The sequence below is a fragment of the Saimiri boliviensis genome, chromosome 8 (genome assembly GCF_048565385.1).
Source record: "Saimiri boliviensis isolate mSaiBol1 chromosome 8, mSaiBol1.pri, whole genome shotgun sequence".
Taxonomy (NCBI): Eukaryota; Metazoa; Chordata; class Mammalia; order Primates; family Cebidae; genus Saimiri; species Saimiri boliviensis.
Genome location: NC_133456.1, coordinates 43,873,132 through 43,879,336, shown reverse-complemented (window position 1 = coordinate 43,879,336; position 6,205 = coordinate 43,873,132). Strand labels below are relative to the sequence as shown.

The window sequence follows — 6,205 nt, the reverse complement described above, 5'->3', positions numbered from 1 at the left end:
TTGCAACAGTAGAATATTGTGTTTTTAGTAGTAGTAGCGATATTTTGTTTTTAGAGAGAAAATAAAATCTGGAAGCTTTCTCAGTCCCTCTGCTTTTAAAGCTGTAATGGAAAACGATTTCTGACAATCGTATTGTCATTATGTCTCTATCATATCGCAACACTTAGATAACCTCTGAAAGGAAGTTAACCGGTGTGTAATGGGGCATTTCCAGGGGTAATTGTGTCAAAGAAGAACAGATCTCTTTATGGAAGGAGATACAGTAGATAACACAAAACTATTAGCCAATAAAAATAACAACAGAGAGAGGGAAAACCCACAGAGTGTCATTAAAAAGGATGTAAAATTACACTTCAAAATCCACGAAGATGACAAACGTCGCGCATAGGCAAACCAGCCGACCGAACCAAACCAAACCGAAACATAGATATGACAAAACGTGAACAGGTAGATATAAAAATAAACCAAGCCATCTTTTTGGAAATTCAGAATATGGTCATTGAAATTAAAGTTTCATAACCCATACATAATATTGTTGAATCAAGGAATTACTCATTTTAAAGATAATAATAGAAGAAACAGGAGCGTGGCATGAACATGGGGAAGCAAAAGAAAACGAGGAAGTGCGTGACCATGAGGTGAATGCCTAGTCTCAGAGATCAGAGGCTTAAAGCAAGGACAGACTAAAACCTAAAAAGAAAGAAAAATAGTAGCCCAGCACACTAAAGGAAAGGAAAGCTCAACACCCTTCCTGATTATTTTTCCAATATAATACACAGCTGGGCCCACCTTACCACATCCTAGTTGATACCAACTTTCTCAGCTTTTCCATTAATACCAAACTGGACTTTGTGCAGTCAATGATGGACTGTCTGTATGCCAGGCGTATCCTTTGCATAACTGTGTAATGGCTGAAACTGGGAAATGAGGGCAAAAGTATCTAGTAGCTCTACGGATTGTTAAGGATCCGTTATTGGAATGATTGCCCACACAGAGGAACCTATGCCGATGACTGCTTAGTACAGAGAGGAACTTACAAGTGTTACATTGTGTTCTTGCTTGACCAGGACCTTAAAAAAAGAATCCAAAAGAATCCTGGAGTTCCTAACTTGTACATTTCTAACCATAGATAGAACACTGAACAGATGTCAGGTGACCATCAAGACCCTAGGTTCTAACTCTTACAAGACAAAATTCCTCTGCCTTTCTTCAACCAGCTCTCTTTTGTTTCCAGTTCATTAAACATTCAGTAGTGTGATGTATTCTTCTGTAAACCCATTTGCTCTATTTTGAGTTGAGTATCCTTAAAAATATACTCATTTTTTGATGCTGTTTTGAAATTGATATTTTGTCTCATTTAAACATTTTAGGCAGGACACAGTGGCTCAGCGCTGTAATCTCAGCATTTCGGGAGGCCGAGGCAGGTGAAACACCTGAAGTCAGGAGTTCGAGACTAGCCTGACCAATATGATGAAACCCTATCTGCATGCACCTGTGAACCCAGCTACTTGAGAGGCTAAGGCAGGGCAATCACTTGAACCCAGGTGGTGGAGGTTGCAGTGAGCCGAGATCGTGCCACGGCACTCCAGCCTGGGCTACAAGAGTGAAACTCTGTCTCAAAATTAATAACAATCATAAAAAATTTTAAGTAATGTTTAAAGTGTACAAAATGCCAGGAAAAAAATGTCTTATACTTTTTTCTGAGTTCTGTTGCACAATGTGGTGAATAAGGTTCATAAAGTATCACACATTTCAAAATTGCCACAAGAGTAATTCCAAATGTTCTTAACACAAACATGTTAAGTATTTAAAGAGAGGGATATGTTAACTAACTTGATTTAAGGAATTATTCCACATTGTATCCAGATTATGATGTAACTTTGTAACTCGTAAATTTACACAATTATCAATTGTCAGTTTACAGTAAAAAAGTGGCATATTTTTAGAAAAAAGAATAATAGAACAAAGAGGAGTCAGAGGGTTATAAATCTTAAGAAAAAAAGAAACGGAAGGAAAGAAAAAAGAAGGGGAAAAGGGAGAGAGACGAGAGGAAGGAAGAACGAAGGAAGTTCACAGACATGGGAAAGAGTTGAAAATTTACAAGATATATTGAATAGGAGTTTCGCCATCACTTCTTTTCTCTGTCAAAAAGGGAAGAGAACCGACAATGGAAGAGGCCAGGCGTAGTGGCTCAAGCCTGTAATCCCAGCACTTTGGGAGGCCGAGGCAGGTGGATCACGAGGTCAAGAGATCGAGACCATCCTGGCCAACGTGGTGAAACCCGGTCTCTACTAAAAAGACAAAAATTAGTGGGAGTGGCAGCGCGTGCCTGTAGTCCCAGCTACTCGGGAGGCTGAGGCAGGAGATTTGCTTGAACCCAGGAGGCAGAGGTTGCAGTGAGCCGAGATTGTGCCACTGCACTCCAGCTTGGTGCCTGGCGACAGAGTGAGACTCTGTCTCAAAAAACAAACAAACAAAAACAACAGAAGAGAGATGACTGATTTTTTTTTTTTCCAAAATGAAGAGACGAGATGTAAAATCAAAATGATATCCAATTCAAAAGCTGGAATTTTTAAAGTTCACCTTAGAAATGACATGGTAAAATACAAATTTCAAAAGTTATCATTAAGTAAAAACAGTTACTTACCAAAGAAGAGTAATCGCACTGGCAGTGAACAGTTTAGCAAAAATAAATAAATGCTAGGAAATCCTGGAATAATATCTTCAAATAGCTGAAGTAATTCCACACTAGTGCAGCCATCATCCAGGAATAACTACATCTGGCAATGCTGGAGACTGAATTCGGAGAGATTCTCTTACAAAAACACAACTAAATGATGGAAAACATATTTCTCAATGCATGCTCAGCTCCAGCAAGCAGGAGAAATGTTATCCCTCCCTCAAAAGGACTTACATAGTAGTTGAAAGTGCGTGCTGTGAGAGGTAAGCAGGTGAGGGAAATGTGATTGCTCCTCAAGCAGGTGCCTTTAATACAAGCAGCTGTCCTTAATACTATTCAATTACACGTTAACTTTGGGCCGACGACAAAGTAAGGAAGCTAAAGCTGAAATGCCTGTCTTAAGCTAGGATACTCTAAAAGGTCCAGAGACCCTTAACAGAAACAAAGCTGAAGAAAGCATTCCCAATGTAAGGCTACACTATTCTCAGACTGAAGTCAATCAAATATAAGTTTCTAAATATTATTAAGCAAATAAGGAGACAAAGTATCATGAAAGAGGCAGCAGAAAAAAGAGAAAAGTATTTAGCCCATAAAAACCTTAAGATAATAAAATTGTGAGACGCAGAATGTAGAATAGCCAATATGTTAAAAAAAAAAAAAAAAAAAAAAAGTTGAATTCACTGATGGAGCAAGCCATGAGAAACTTTCATAAATGAGTAGGAAATTCTAGAAAAGCAGCCAAATGGAATTTCTAGATATTGAAAATGGAATTGCTAAAATGAAGTAAAAACTAAACAGGTTAAATAGCAGAAAAAGCATAGCCAAAGAGATAATAGTAATGGTATATCTGAAAAATTAACCAGAAAACAAGAGCAGAGAGCCAGGGGAATAGAAATATGAAAATGGAGATATATACATGAGGGATTGAATGAAAACGTTCAATCCAAAGCACCACTCTGAGTAGAGTCCTAGAAAAAGAGCAAAGAGGCAATAGAAGAGAGACTTGCCAATAAATGTATGAACTTAGGAAAAACTGACAAATGTATTAAAGATAGAACTACAAACTCTTAATGAAGAATTAGAAAGTCTGAATATTCCTAAAATTGTTATTCCTAAAATTGATTAATGCCTAAAAAAAGAAAAATTCTAGGCCCAAGTGATTTAACAGGCAAGATCTAATACACTTTTGATGATATTATCTCTTTAATATGAAGTCTTCCAGATAATGCAAAACTAGAGAGGGAGGATATTGCCCACATAAATCAATGAGACCGGTAGAATCTTGATACATAAATACGAAAAGAGTTCAAAAAAAAAAAACAGGGGCGGGGGGGAATGATAGACCAGTCTGATTCATAAATATACAAACAAAAGTTTTAAAGAAAATATTGCCAATGTAAATTTAAAAATTGATAAACTGTATAATCCACTAGAGCAATTTATCATTATCCCAGAAATTCATAAATATTTATTCCAATTAAAATTATAGAAAATGGAAGGAAAAGCAATCCTCTCGAGAGAAAAAACTTCTTTGAGAAAAACAGACACTGATTCAGAATAAAATCTCTCAAAATCTTATTAACTCTCAAAATAAGTTAATAAAAAACAGACACTGATTCAGGAGAAAAATGCTTAGCAAAATAAAAAGGTAAATGAACTTACTTAACCTGATAAAATATATCTGCCGAAAACCTATAGCAAATGTTATTGTTAATGGTGAAATATGAAAGCATCTCTTTCAAAGACAGAAACTTAGCAAAGAATCAATAGTTTCAAATTAACGTTCAGTTGGAATGTCTAACTAGCAGCACCAGACTACAAAAGTAATGGGAAATTAAGAATGTGAGGGAAAGAGACAAAACACATTATTCACAGATGATATAGTGGAGAAAACACAAAATAATCTATCTAAAATTTGTAGAAATTGATTAATGTAAAGCCAGGTGGTTGGTTATAAGATTAATGTACAAAAATTATTTGTGTATTTATACCTCATCAAACAACAATTAGGAAAAAAGTCTTGTATAAGTGACATTTGTGACACCAACAAATATTCTAAGGATCCTCGGAACACACCTAAAACACATTTCGAAACTTCTATGGAGAAAATTATGCAAGCATTAAACAATATTCCAAATGATAAACTACTGAAAATATTACATGTTTGTGAATAAAGAGATATTCATGTGAGCTCTTTTTTGATTGATGTGAAGAGTCAATGTAATTCCAATCAAAATCATCATAGGATTTGCTGTAAAATTTGATAAGCTGATTCTAAAATGTTTACAGAAGAACAGAGTCAAGAATATCCAAGACACTCATAAAGAAAAAGAAGCTGTCGGGCCTGGTGGTTCCTGCCTATAATCCCAGCACTTTGAGAGGCCGAGGTGGGTGGATCACCCAAGGTCAGGAGTTTGAGATCAGCGTGGCCAACTTGGTGGAACCTCATCTCTACTGAAAATACAAAAATTAGCCAGGTGTGATGGCAGGCATCTGTAATCCCAGCTCTTTTGCAGGCTGAGGCAGAAGAATTGCTTGAACCCAGGAGACAGAGTTTGCAGTGAGCCAAGATCGTGCCATCGCACTCCAGCCTGGGCAACAAGAGCAAAACACGGTCTCAAAAAAGAAATAAAAAAGAAAAAGGAACTCAGGATTAGAGTTTCACTCTTCTGCGAGCTCCACTCCAGGAGGCCTAAATGATTCTGCCATAGCCTCAGCCTCCATCGCTCTGTGACTTGCTTGTATTAGAAGATTCAGAGCTAAGACTCCAGAACACCCTTGAAGCTGAGAAATGGAACTGGATACTATTGCTTTGAAATGTCAATAGCAAGAATAGACACCCTATCCCACAGTTTCTGTAAGAGAATAGAAGGCTACCTTCAGCAGGTACCTGGCTCCACATTGCAAAAGTGTCTTCTGAAATAGCAGCAAATCCTGACAAGAGGGATTCTCCCAGCACAGCACACCAGCTCTGCTAAGGGACAGACTGCTTCCTTAAGTGGGTCCCTGGCCCCCATGCCTCTTGACTGGGAGAGACCTCCCAACAGGGATTGACAGACACCTCATACAGGCAAGTTCCAGCTGGAATTAGGCTAGTGCCTGTCTGGTACGAAGCTTCTCCAGAAAGGTGCAAGCAGCAATCTTTGCTGTTCCTCAAGCTGCACTGGTGATACCCAGGTGAACAGGGTCTGGGGTGGACCTCCAGCAAACAGCAGCAGACCTGCAGAAGACGTCCTTGACTGTTTGAAGAAAAACTAACAAACAGAAAGCAACAACAACAAATCAACAAAAACGACCCCAACACAAAAACCCCATCCAAAGGTTATCAGCCTCAAACATCAAAGGTAGATAGATAAATCCATGAAGATGAGGAAAATACAGCACAAAAATGCTGAACATTCCAAAAACCAGACTGCCTGTTTTCCTTCAAACGATCGCAACTCCTCTCCAGAAGTTCAAAACTGAACAGAGAATGAGATTGATGAAATGGCAGAATGAGGGTTCAAAAGGTGGGTAATAACAAAC

General features: G+C 37.9%; 1 pseudogene; it reads left to right on the top strand.

Moving 5' to 3' along the window:
- Nucleotides 1-594: 594 nt before the first annotated feature.
- Nucleotides 595-1,178, top strand: LOC101036155 (rRNA-processing protein FCF1 homolog pseudogene; annotated as a pseudogene).
- The last annotated feature ends 5,027 nt before the right edge of the window (nt 1,179-6,205 follow it).